Source organism: Chiloscyllium plagiosum, unplaced genomic scaffold (assembly GCF_037043375.1).
Source record: "Chiloscyllium plagiosum isolate Xiang-an unplaced genomic scaffold, Cpla_swu_hap1 HiC_scaffold_45, whole genome shotgun sequence".
NCBI lineage: Eukaryota > Metazoa > Chordata > Chondrichthyes > Orectolobiformes > Hemiscylliidae > Chiloscyllium > Chiloscyllium plagiosum.
In genome coordinates, this window is record NW_028270183.1 from 66,740,500 (window position 1) to 66,754,467 (window position 13,968).

The following is a 13,968-nucleotide window of genomic DNA, read 5'->3' on the forward strand; positions in this document are numbered from 1 at the left end:
AGTCAATAAATGATTGACATTATTCTTTGTTATTTTCCATTGCTCACTGAAAGGTTTAGAATTTGAAGTTGAAGTTAGGGGCTGAGCTAGAATCGTTGGATTAATTATCTGCTCAAGGAGCAGAGTTGGGTTACAATTATTGATTCAATACAACTTTGATATTTAATCACACATTATTTAAGTTTCCTTATGCACAACCACAGATCCAAGGGAAACACAAGGAACGTGGATTGAATAACTTAAGTTCAATCCAACTTAAATCAGTGCAGGACATGTGCCTTGAATTAAATCAGCGCAGGACATGTGCCTATTTGACCCACATATCCTTTGGGTAGCGAATGAATGCTAACGTAGCAATAGATTTGATTGATTGATTGATTGATTGAAGAGACACATTTCCCCGTTTAAGTCATGAGATCAGTGGAAGGACAAAACACCTTTTCTGGTTAAAGAATTCGCCTTTCCTACCAGATAATGAAGGCACACTGTCTCTGCGGATCGAGTCATTGGCCACTGTTTGAACCACCTCCTCAAAAGAGTTATTTTCCGTGGTGTGTCTAGAGGTTCTGCTTTTCTCCAAGAATGGTAAGAGTGAGCTGTCTTGTTTACTGCTGCCGCTGCTGCTAATATAGAAATATCACAGATCAACACAGATGCATAGTTTCAGGACAGAAAAACAGGTTCTCAGTATTTGTGATTTACACAGGCCTCCTTCTCAACCGAAACCCATCAAAATAATTTTCTTTGATTTCTTGTATTTCAAACTCCTCCTTGAATTCATCTGTTATTTGCTTCAATTATTCCTGATGAGCTAGGTTCTACAGTCAGACCCCTTTCTGGGTAAAATCTTTGTCGCCCTCTGCAAAGTCCCCATTGGATTTAATAGTGACTACAATTATATCCCCAGCTCCAGTGGATAGTGTCATTCACAAGCAGAAACATCTTTTCTATGTCTTCCCTATCAAACGCCTACCTAACAGGACCATGTCATTCTTTTACAACAAGACAAGACTGTCCAATCTTACTTGATGAATTCAACTTCAGTTTTGATATAAGTCCAATGACTATTCTTTATCTTCTCTAAAGTCTCGACATCCATATTACAATATGAAGTTTGCAGTGCTTCAATGGTGATCTGTCTGTGGTTCTACACATATTTAATACATTTCCATTCTGTCGCCCCAGAAATAAACCCACAATCTACTTTTCTATCTAACCTCACAAATCCGTGCCATTTACTGCTAGTGACACATTCCTATCTCCAGATCCCTCTGCCCTATTTAAGGACATATTTCCAAAAAGTAAGTGATCTCTTTATTCTATTGACCACAGTGTACTACCTCACACATGGGTGGAGGTTAATCTTCCAAAGCTTTGACTGCAATATTCCCTTTACCAAATCTTCCCAAAAGTAAGTCTTTCTAAAAACAAAACTCCAATATATGAATGTACTTAATCTCATCAACTATTTCTTATTTGAAAAGCACTCACTGTCCAGCTCAGTTTTGAACAAACATCCTCTGCCACAGTTATTCAAATGTCACAAGCTGAACTACAACCACTATTTGTATTCATATTCATTGGAGCCAAAGAATGAGAAGTGGGTCATTGAGGTTTATAAAATGGTCAAGGGATTGACCAAGTAGATGCAGAGAAGATGATTCCACCTAAAATGAGGAGTCAGAAGTTTACAATAAAGGGGAAGTTGGAGGAATTACTTCTCTCAGAGGATGGTGAATCAGTGGAATTCGCTACCTCTGAACAACGTAGATTCTGGGACACTAAGTAAATTTAAACAGGAGACACACAGGTTTAATTAGTAATGGGTTGAAAAGTTAAGGAGAGCTGGCAGGAAAGTGGTATTCATGCCAAGATGAGATTAGATGTGACTGTATCAAATGGCAGAGCAGGTACAAGGGGCTGGATTAATGATCCTGTTGCTAATTCTGATGCTCTTATGTTCTTATTTCAAAAGGAGGAAGTAAGAGGAATGGAATAATACAAGGTGTTTAATGGGCATGGTATTGGAAAGACTATGGTGAGAAGCTGTTTAATTTGATGAGGTGATGCACAATATCTCTACAGTAGTGTCAGCAGACTATCTGGGCCGAGCATAGAGAAAAGACCCTGATGTCTCCTCAGCAGCATCTTTCCACACCTATCAATTTTTAGCCTCTATCTTATTCCCCCCTCCCTCGCTTTCAGCCTGAAGCTCCTTCACCAAAAACTTTGCAGCCTCTTTCTCCAAACCCACCATCACCGAATCCCTCACCATCAACATTCTGGGGGTTTACTATTGACTAGAAATTGAAGTGGACCAGCTATATAACTACCGTAAGTAAACCACCCCGCGAATCTCTGAAGCCTGTCCACCATCTACAAGACAACTCAGGAGTGCAATAGAATATTCGCTACTTGGCTAGGTTTGGGGGCAGCTGCAAGAACACTCAAGAAGCTTGACAGCATCAGGAAAAAGCAGACTGCTTGATTGGCACCACATTCACTCCATCCTCCATTGATGCCCAGAGCAGCACTATGTACTATCTACAAGATACTTTACATCAATTCATAATACTTCAATTGCATCTTCCAAACTTATGACCAATACCAACTAAAAGGAAAAGGGAAGCAGATTCATGAGAACACCACCTCCTGCAGGTTCACCTCCAAGCCACTACCATCTGGAGTTGAAAATATTTCAGCAGTGTTAAAGTGTCATTGAGCCTAAATTCTGGAACTCCCTCCCAAAAGCACTACCAATACGCCTACAACCCACACGGACTGCAGTGATTCAAAAAGGGAGCTCACAATCACCTTCTCAAGGGTATTAGAATGAGGCAATAAATGTTCACACAGCCATTGACACCTACATTCCATAAATTCATTAATTCCTTAATGCCTCCTCCTTCCTTCCACAACATCCCCACCCATAGACAGCTGCGCTGCGCAAACACCACGCATTGAGCAGCATGTGGTAACCCACAAGGAGGCCCAAGCTACATTCAAGCCGTGCTCAGACAGGGGTGGTACTGAACAAACAATAATCCCCAGTGATTCACACACCATAGTCAACAGTGAAACTATCAGTTGCCAAGGTTTTCACAAAGAGATTGGTTGCTACACGGGATGAACGGCCAGAGGAAGTGGTAGATACAAGTACAGTTACAACATTTAAAAGACATTTGGAGAGGTACATGAATAGGAAAGGATGAGGAATATGAGCCAAATGCAGGCAAACTGCACTGGCATAGTTTGGGAAATTTGGTTGACATGGACGAGTTGGACCGAAGGGTTCGTTTCCATGTTGTATGACTATGATTCGATTCTTTTCAGCCACAGTGGCATTTTGCAATTGTCCTAAACTCTGGTGTAATTGAACAAGTTAATGGAGGCTTTTGACACCAGGGTCACAGTACTCTGTAGGTAAGGTGTTGAGTAGTAGCTGCAATTTAGTGGACATTTAATAAACAATGTAATGAAGAAGTATGGGAGGAAATTACTATAGATGGTGGAATCTCTACTGTAACAGCAAATGCTGGAGTTGACAGCAGGTCAGAAAGCATCCACGGAGACCAAGCAAGCTAACGATGTGTCTCAATGACTCGATCAGATCTCTGATGAAGTGTCATCTGGACTCAAATTGTTAGCTTGCTCTCGCCATCGATTTAAAAAAAAAGTTCACGGGATGAGGGTATCATTGGCTCAGCAGCATTCATTGTTCATCCCTAATTGCCCAATGGGCAGTTAAGAGTCAAGCTCATTGCTGTGTGTCTGGAGTCACATGTAGGACAAACTAGGTAAGGATGGTTGCTTCTTACTTCAAGCATGTTAGTGAACCAGATTGGTTTTCCGTTACCCGATAAAGGATTCATGGTCATGAGATTCTTAATTCCAGATGTTCACTGAATTCAAATTCCACCATTTCCTGTGGCACGATTCGAACCTGGTTCTCCAGAATGCAACCTGGATCTTTGCATAAACAGTCTAGCAATAATACCATTCGGCCATCGGCTCCACCCTAGGATCTTCAGTATTTGTTGTTTTCAGTTCTGAAGAAATATGTTATGCATTAATTTTGAACTCTGTAAAAGCATCCACAGTGAACACAAAAAGTCCACCTCCAGTCATGATGTTTGAGTCTGGATGACTCAGTCAGACTGGCTAATGAAGTGGAGTTACGCATTTTAATATCTGGCAGTTCCTCTGCAGGTTCGGCTGGCGTTGGGCTGCTCTCATTCCTTCTGCGATGAAGCAAACGAAGAAATGACACTCGATAGTCCCCACTTAGTCTCTGAATTCAATTGCACTGCAACCAAAGTAATTTATTTTAATTCAAAAATGTTTTAGTGAAAGACATTTAAGCAAACTCACCACCTCCTGTGTCAGTTCAATGGGAAATGGGATCAATTCTACAGCGCCTTCTGTCCCAGTGGAAAAGGCCACTGGTTTAAGCCCTTGAACAGGCTATCAGCTAATCTGAGTTTTCAATCTTGTTCTTTGACAGATTGCAACAGGTTTTGCACAAGGGGGCATGCAGACAGGACAAACTTCAATTATATTCAACACAAGAAAAGGCAATTCCGTTTAAATGAGGAAGATTAATTGAGATCAGGCCTCAGGTGAGGATACAAAACAGTCAAGTTTGGGATTTCCAGAGACCATCAAGACTGTCCAATCAATTACTGAAGTTTGTCTCATTTTGCTTTCCTAATCAACATATTTCGAGGCATTATGACACCTCTGGAGCAGGTGGGACAGTTCCAGGCCTTCTGGCTCAAAGTTGGAGATACTACCACAGCATCACAAGAGCACTTTGTTTTAGGCTGAGTAACTAGTGGGTTAATTTGTCCAATTATCTTACTAATCCGGAAGATACTGCTACATCCTAATGCTGGGAAATAAACAAGGTATTAATGGGAGCAAAGATGTTATAACAGGCTCTCTGACAAGGGACAAAATATCTTCCATTTGTTTTTTTTTCTTCATCCTTCGGTAGTTTGAAATTTTTAAACCTTCTGGTCTACCATCATCTTTGCAGTTTTGTCCATCTTTTCTTTCAATTTGATGTCATTCATAATTCCCTCGCCTATGCATCGTTGTTCATCGTGCATTTCTTTTACAATTCAATGGATATTGTTGAGAATTATACAATAACTGAATATATTCTTCTGCATTAACATTCTAACTATAGTCCCATTCTAGTTTAGCTAGCTACTCCTTTATACCCTTGTTTAGTTACTAGTTGAAGAACCAAATTCCTCACCTTAAAGCTAAATTCTATCATGCTGCATTGAGTCCTACCAAAAGGGTCTTTTGTTTTGAGCTCATTAATCAATCATATCATCGGGGCTAAAATAGCTCTTCCCTGATTGGTTCCAGAGCATCTATTCTGAGAAATTGTACAGAGCAGTCTACCTCAAACTGCTTCAGAAAGTAACATAAGCTGAGTGCACAATACTATTTTAACTAACAGAGAACCCTCTGAATACCAGGATTCTGTTAGATCCTCAAAATTACTCAGAGCATGGAATCCCTACGTTATGGAAACAGGCCCTTCATCCCAACAAATCCATACCAAACCTCCAAAGACTATCCCAACCAAACCTATTCCTCAACATTTTCCCCTGATTAAAGCACCGAACCAGTGCAATTTAGCATGACCAATTTACCTAACATGCACTTCTTTGGATTGTGGGAAGAAACTAGCGCCTGGAGGAAACCCACAGTGACACTGGAGAAAATCGCCCGAGGCTGGATTTGAACCTGGGCCCCTAGTGCAGTGAGGCAGCAGTGCTAACCGTTGAGCCACCCACCTTTTTTTCTTAAAAGACTGAGTGCATTCACCCTGCCTTTCCTGATCATAGATGACTGCAAAACCATCAATAACTGTGGAACAAGCAACCAACCTCAAGTTATTAAGCCGTGGAGTTTAATAGTATTAATCAGATTGCGGCAGTGTAAAATCTTACCTGCAAAGTTCAGCCAAGGTTTGCAGTTGCTTCATGAAGTCGGACTGTTGCTGCCTCTGTTGGTGGAGCTTAAAATGAGTGTCGGTCAGCTGGCTGTTGCTGAGCAGCTGCTGCTTGATAGCCCTGTTGATGACATTATCCATCACTTTACTGCTAATCGAGTGTGGACTGACAGAGGGAAATTGCCTGAGTTGGATTTGCCCTGTGTTTTTGTGTTGAACATGCCTGGGCAATGTTCCACATTGTCGGTAGATGCCAGTGCTGGAGCGGTACGTGGCTTGGTGGGTGGCACGTTCTGAAGGACAACTATCAGTATTATTGCCAGAATGTTAGCAGGACCCATAGCCTTTACACGACTTAACCATTTCTCGACATTGTTCGAACTAAATTGAACTGGCTTAAAGCTCACATCTGTGACGTTAGGAACCACTGGAGAAGGCTAAGATGGATCATCCCACTTTGCATCTGGCTGAAAATTACTGCAAATGCTGTCATCTTATCTTTTGCATGGACGTGTGAAACCCCTCCATCAGTAAGGGTGAGGATATCTGTGGTGCTTCCTGCAACGAGTTGTTTCATTGTCCATTATCATTCACAACTGGGTGTGGCAGAACTGCAGATCTCTGATCTGATCCATTGATTGCTTGCTGCTGATGCTGTTTGATATGCAGATAGTCCTGCTTGGTAGCTTCACCAGGTTGGCATTTCATTTTTAGGTATGCCTGGTGCTGCTCATGGCATGCCCTCCTTTTTTGTCCATTGTGATGGATGAGTGCAGGATGTACAAACCCATGAGATTACAGATTGTGCTGGAGTACAGTTCTGCTGCTGTTGTTATCCCACAGTACCTCAGAGAGATCCAGTTTGAGTTCCTACATCTGTCTCATTTAGCACGGTGATAGTACCACTCAGCACAATGGAGGTTTTTCCTCAACTTTAAGTTAAGTCTTTGTATCCAAAATGACTCTGGGATGGTCGCTCTTACCGATACTGTCAAGGACAGATGCATATGCAGCTAGCAGATTCATACTGATAAGATCTAGTATGTTTTTCCCTCTTGCTGGTTCCGTTACCGCCTGCTGCAAACCCCGTTGAGCAGTTATGTCCTTGAGGACCCGACCAGCTCAGTCAGTAATCCTGCTGCTGAGCTACTCTTGGTAGAGGACGTTGAAATCCTGTACCCAGAGGAGGCTTGTCACCATTTTATTGCCTCAGTGCTTCCTCCAAGTGTTATTCAACATGGAGGAGCACTGATTCATCAGCCGTGGGAGCAATATACGTGGTAATCAGCAGAAGCTATGAGACTTCCTGGTGTCCAAAGTCAATGCTGAGTACTCCCAGGGAAAATGGTTCCTGTGTGTACACTACTGTGCCATCACCTCTACCTGGTGTGTCCTGCTGGTCGGACAGGACATATCCAGAGATTTCAGGAGAAAGTGAAGACTGCAGATGCTGGAGATCAGAATCGAGAGTGTTGTGTTGGAAAAGCACAGCAGATCAGGCTGATGTAGGGCTTAGGCACGATTCTCCTGCTCCTCGGATGCTGCCTGACCTGTGGTGCTTTTCCATCATCACACTCTCGATATCTAGGGATGGTGACGGTGGTATCTGGCCATTATCTGTCAGGGATTACTCTGAGTATGACTATGTCAGGCTGTTCCTTGACTCGTCTGTGAGACAGCTCGCCACGTTTTGGCCCAAAACAAAACAGATGTTAGTGAGCAGGATGTTGCAGAGTCGAGAGGGCTGATTCTGTGGTTGTATTTCCTAATGCCTTGTTAGATGCCAAGTGGTCCATCCAGTTTCATTCCTTTGTTGAGACTTTGCAGTGATTAAAACAGTGAGTAGCTTGTTGGGCGACTGTCAGGTTGGCAGGATTTATTTCACCATTGACAATGGTTCCATGGAGATCAGGAGATTCCTAATTCCAGTTATTTTTTCTTGATTTTAGATTCCACCATCTGCCGAGCTGGGATTCGAACAAGGACTTCAGTTGTACATTTTAATATTCTGGATAAAAGTTAAATACATTAGGTTTGTTCACTCATTTTAAATATCACTAACCCTGGATTTGTTTCTTTGTAAAACACTGTCTATCATCCTGTCTCCTTCATCCTTCCCTCCAACAACAAGAGCAAGGAGCACATTGAGTTTCTCTGTCACTAAGACTGAGACAATCCGATCAGCTGTCTCTGCTGCTTCTCCCCCTCCCACTAGCCCACCGAGACAAACTGCCTCACATGGTGTTCCTGATATTTGTCCCAAACTTACATCTTTCTCCAGTCTCTTGTCAAGCCTTATCAGAGCTCATCTTGTTCTTTTACTAGTCTCGCTAAACTACAGACATTCCAACTCTGTTTCCTCCTCATCACTCCCCCGCGCCAATTCACAGGTATTGTTCCTTGTTCTGTCTGTCTGTCTTTTCTGGTTATGACCTTCTCATCCATTCTGCAAAAAAAACCTAAAATTTGACCTCACCTTCATGTAAATCCTGCTCCATCTCCACTTTCCCTTTCCTTTCTGAATTCCTTGCATTTGGTGTCCCTCAAGGATCTATCCTTGGTCCGTCCTGTTTCTCACCTACGCACTGCGAGGAGGTGACATTAACAAAAGCGCTGTGTTAGGTTTCACATGTACACTGTCAATGCCTAGCTCTCCCTCCCCACCATCCCTCTCCATTGCTCCACTATTACTCAGTTACCAAACTGCTTATCACATTCCCACTACTCGATTAACTGCAATTTCCTCCAATGAAACATTGTTACGGTTAAACCCATTGTCTTCAGTTGCTATTACAAATTCCTTTCCCTTACTGCTGAGCCCCTCCCTCTCACTGGGTGCAGTCTGAGATAGAACTAGACTCTTCACAACATTGCTGTCATATCTGACCCCAAGGTGACCTTCTGATCAGACATCTACGCAATCACAAACACCAGGAATTCCAATCTCTCAAATGTTGCTTGTCTCCACCTCACCCTAGCTCCATTGCTACTGAAACCCCTTACCCGTGTCGGTGTTACCTTAAACTTGATGAATCTGAAATGAACCCTTGATTTTGTGACTGACCCAGAATCTGCTGCTTTCAGTGTTTCCTGCACAATTACCCCAGGTCCCTTTGTGGTGCAGCTTTCTACAGTTTCCACCATTTAAATAGCACTCTGTTCTCTTATTATCCCCTCCAAAATGACCGACTTCACTTTTTCCCAAATTATACTCCATCTGGCAACTTGTTGCCCCTTCTCCTGTGCATCTCTCTCTCTTCACAATCCTCTTAGAACTTTACAGTTATGCCTTTTCCAGGAGCCCCCCCCCCCCCCCCCCCCCCCACCCCTTCTAAACATTTACTGGGAGCACTGGGCAGTGTGAAGCAGGCAGAGTCGCTCTGTTTTTAGGGATACTCTATGGGAGGAGCTTGCTGCCCATTGGTCAGAATGGAGGCAACTTGCCCATCGCGCTGCATGAGCCTTTCACACCCCCCCCCCCCCCCACATGTCTTATTGATGAGGCACAGCGGCAGCACGGAAGGAAAAAAAAGAAGCAAATCCTGCTCTCCACATCTCACTGACTCTTGGATCATTCTGTCCCATGTGTCAAAGATCTGCCCTGTTCAGTCACATGAAATTCCAAGGTGGAAAATCCTAGAAACCCACATAGATTTCCACCTGAACTGACTGCTGACCTCCACAAGGGGTAATGTGCCAGGAGGAGGGGATGGTGCGAGTTTCTAACCTGAACTGATAGTGATGGATTTTATAAACTTGTATTACAGGATACTACAGGTGGACATTCAGATGGTAATCTCAGTCATTGTAACACCTAACTCTGATTGAATTAGTCAATTCATCAGGACCTGGATATTTGCATTGTGTGTGAGTATTGTATTCCATCCGAATCCCATTTGCTGCATAAAAGTTCTCCTTTAAATCTTCCCAAACCTTTAATGTGTGTCCTGTAATCCTTGTATAATGAGCTGTTGGGTATAAGGTTTATTATTATAACGTGTAACATTTCTAAACCCTTCTGTCACAGCTCCTCTCAATAGCCTTTGCTACAAGGAGAATACCTCAGTTTCCCCAAACCCGTGATTCCCCAATGTCTGTTTGCTCTCTATAAGGCACACATCAGGATTGTGTTGGAATATTCTCCACTTGCCTGCATCAGTGCACCCCCCAACACTATTAAAGAAAGTGAACATTCTCCAGGACAAAGCATTGTGCCTGAGTGGTGTCCCATCCACCACCTTCAGCATTCCCTCTCCCCACCCCAGAGACACAGTGGCATCGCTGTGTAAAAGGTAAAGGCAGCATTGTCCTACCAGACCATAAGGCTGCTCTCTGATTAGGGAGGAAACTGGAGCCTCTGGAAGAAACCCATGCAGACACTGGGAGAATGTGCAAGTCCCACAGAGACAGTTGTCCAAAGCTGGAATTGAACCTGGGGTCCTGGCAGCAGTACTAATCACTGAGCCACGGTGTCATCCTAAAATTGTAATTTGATTCACAACTACCACTTCTTCTGATAGTTCATTCCACACACAAACCATTATCTGAACAAAAATAAAAAAAAATTCCCGAACGCCTTTTTAAAGCCGTTCTGCTGTCACCTTAAAAGGTATCGACCCAGTCTTGAGTCACGTCCCTTCCTGTAAAGGACACCTGCTGTTCACATTACTGATACCACCCCTCCATGATTTGAGAAACGTCTAATAAGGTCACTCCTCAGCCTCCTGCGCGCCAGTGAAAGAAGTCACAGCCTATCCAGCCTCTGCTTATAATTCAAACTATCCATTCCCATCAAATCCTGGTAAATCTCTTCTGAATCCGCTCCAACTACATAATGTCCTCCCGATATCAGCATGACCAGAACTGGACACAGAATTCCAGAAAAGGCCTCCCCAACATCCAAAATAATGTCCCAACTCTTGTACTCTAAGGTCTGAGCAATGAAGGCAAGTGTGCCAAGCACCTTCTTAACCACCCTGTCTTCATGTGACACAGACTTGAAAGACCTGAACCCCTCGGCCTCTTTGTTCCATGTCACTACTCGAGGCCCTGTTTTTAATTAGTGTCAGTCTGCCCTTGTTTGTTTTATCAAGATGTAATATTTTGCATTTATTCCAATCCAAAAATCCCCAAAAACCCTGAGCATTAAAGGCAGTAGGAGTATACTTAAGAGGGAAATCAGGAGGGCAAAAAGGGGACATGAGATAGCTTTGGCAAATAGGGTTATGAATAATCCCAAGGGTGTTTATAAATACATTAAGAACAAAAGGGTAACTCGAGAGAGAATAGGGCTCCTCAAAGATCTGAAAGGTAGTCTATGCATGGAGCCGCAGGAGATGGGAGAGATACTAACTGAATGTTTTGCATCAGTGTTCACTGTGGAGAAGGACATGGGCAATATGGAATGTGGGGAAATAGATGTCGACATGTTGAATATGTCCATCTTACAGAGGAGGACGTGCTGGGCGTCTTGTAACCCGTAAAGCTTGGTTAATCCCCAGCACCTGATCAGGTGTACTCTAGAACTCTGGGAAGCTGGGAATGTGATTGCTGGGCCTCTTACGGAGATATTTGTATCATCGATTATCACAGGTGAGATGCCAAAAGACTAGAGGTTGGTTAACGTGGTGCCGTTATTTAAGAAAGGTGGTAAGGACAAGCCAGGGAACTATCGACCGGTCAGCCTGACATTGATGCAGGGCAAGTTGTTGGAGGGAATCCTGAGGAACAAGATGCGCATGTATTCTGAAAAGCAAGGACTGATTAGTGATAGTCAGCATGACTATGTGCATGGGAAATCATGCCTCACAAACTTGATTAAGTTATTTGAAGATGTATCAAAGAGGATTGATGAGGGCTGAGAGGTGGACATGATCTATGGAATTCAGTAAGGCGCTCGACAAGGTTCCCCATGGAAGACTGGTTAGCAAGGTTAGATCTCATGGAATACAGGGAGAACTAGCCGTTTGGATACAGAACTGGCTCAAATGTAGAAGGCAGGGTGGTAGTGGAGGGTTGTTTTTCAGATTGGAGGCATGTGACCAGTGGAATGCCGCAAGGAACAGTGCTGGGTCAACTACTTTTCATCGTTTATATATATGATTTAGATATAAGCATAGGAGGTATAGTTAGTAAGTTTGCAGATGACACCAAAATTGGAGGTATAGTGGACAGCGAAGAGGATTACCTCAGATTACAAAAAGGAGGTTGTTCAGATGGGTGAGAAGTGGCAGATGTAATTTAATTCAGATAAATGTGATGTGCTGCATTTTGGAAAAGCAAATCTTAACAGGACTGATACACTTAGTGGCAAATTCCTAGATAGTGTTGATGAACAAAGATATCTTGCAGTGAAGGTTCATTTTCCTTGAACGTAGAGTTGCAGGTGGATAGGATATTGAAGAAAGTGTTTGGAATACATTCCTTTATTGATCAGAGCATTGAGTATAGACGTTGGAAGGTCATGTACATGACATTGGTCAGGTCACCTTTGGAATATTGTGTGCGATTCTGTTCTCCAGCAATCGGAAGGATGTTGTGAAACCTGAAAGGGTTCAACAAAGATTTACAAGAATATTGAGCTGCAGGAAGAGAGCAAAAAGGCTGGGGCTTTCTTTCCCTGGAGCATCAGAGACTGAGGAGCGACCTCCGTAGAGGTTTATAAAGTCAGTAGTAGCATGGATAGGGTAAACAGACAAGGTCTTTGTCGTGAGTAGGAGAGTCCAGAAGTAGAGAGCATAGGTTGAGGATGAGAGGGGAAAGATATAAAAGGGAACTAAGGAGCAACTTTTTCATGCAGAGAGTCGTGCGTGCATGGAATAAGCTGCCAGAAGAAGTGGTGGAGGCTGACAGTTTCCGCATTTTAAAGGCATTTGAATACTTGACATGAATAGGAAAGGTTTAGAGGGATATGGCCCAGGTGCTGGCAAGAGGGATAAGATTAGGTTCAGATATCTGGTCGGCATGGACAAATTTGACCGAAGGTTCTGTTTAGTGCTGTTCATCTGTGACTCTCAGCTCGGTGGGTTTCAGTCTCTTCAAAGATAAATCTTAGTCTGTTTTATTTTAGTAAAGCTGCAACATTCAGTAGGGCGACCGTTTATTTCTTTAAATACACATCTTATGATACTTTGATTAAGTTTTTTAATATAAAATATTGGTACTAATTTATTCTAGAGTCGTAAAGCTGTAAGACTGTGTGCCTTTTTCTGGGTCTGTGGACTGTTAAGGTGCAGAGATGGCCATTCGTACAGTGATGTGCTCTTCCTGTTGGATATAGGAGATTAAGGAAAGTTTCAGTGATCCTGATTGTCTGCAGGAAGTGAGGATGCAAATCCTGTAGGATTTCATGGATCAGGTGGAGCGATGATTAAAGGTTATGAAGAATTTACAGGAGCCGGGGGGGGGGGGGGGTGTGATAGGTGACAGTTTCAGAAAGTTAGGAAAACCGCCGATCCAGTCAGGTGGATGGGTTTCCTCTCGGAAAGGGAGGAGCGGAGGGCAAGTAGTGCAGGAGTATCCTGTGGTTATTTCCGTCTCAAACAAGTATACTGTTTTGGAAAGCGTCGGGGATCACACTGTCCGGGGAATATCGCACTGACAGCCAAGTATCTCGTGTAATGTGAGGTATATCAGGTTCCACGCGATCGATGGGATAGGGGGCACTCTCGTCTGCCGGACAGACTGCAGTTTCTGTAGCTAACAGTGAGACATCAGAATGGGCTGGTGCCTCCCTACTGTCTGGGTGAAGGATGGCTCCGAGGGTGCAGAATATTCTGAAAGGGGAGAATGATCAGTGGGAGGTCACTGTACATTGGTACCAATGACATAAGAGAGAAGGATGAAGTCCTGATGAGACAATATTGCAAATTAGCCTGGAGGATAATAAGCAGGTCCTTGTGGGTAGTAATATCTGGATTACTCCCGGTGCCACATGCTAGTGAGAGTAGGAACAGCAGGGTAGAGCAGATTAATGCCTGGCCAAGGATCTGATACAG

The 13,968-nt window shown here is 43.3% G+C and overlaps 1 long non-coding RNA gene across 2 annotated transcripts in view; it reads left to right on the plus strand.

Moving 5' to 3' along the window:
• LOC122552421 (uncharacterized) overlaps positions 1–13,968 on the plus strand; it is a 754,662-nt gene that overhangs the window by 728,112 nt on the left and 12,582 nt on the right. The window contains exons 1-2 of one of the 2 annotated variants that reach the window (XR_015754434.1): positions 7,935–8,003; positions 9,739–9,838. This is a non-coding gene — a long non-coding RNA (uncharacterized LOC122552421). Of the gene's footprint in view, positions 1–7,934; positions 8,004–9,738; positions 9,839–13,968 lie in introns of those variants that run through there. The other variant, XR_015754433.1, reaches the window with a different exon arrangement.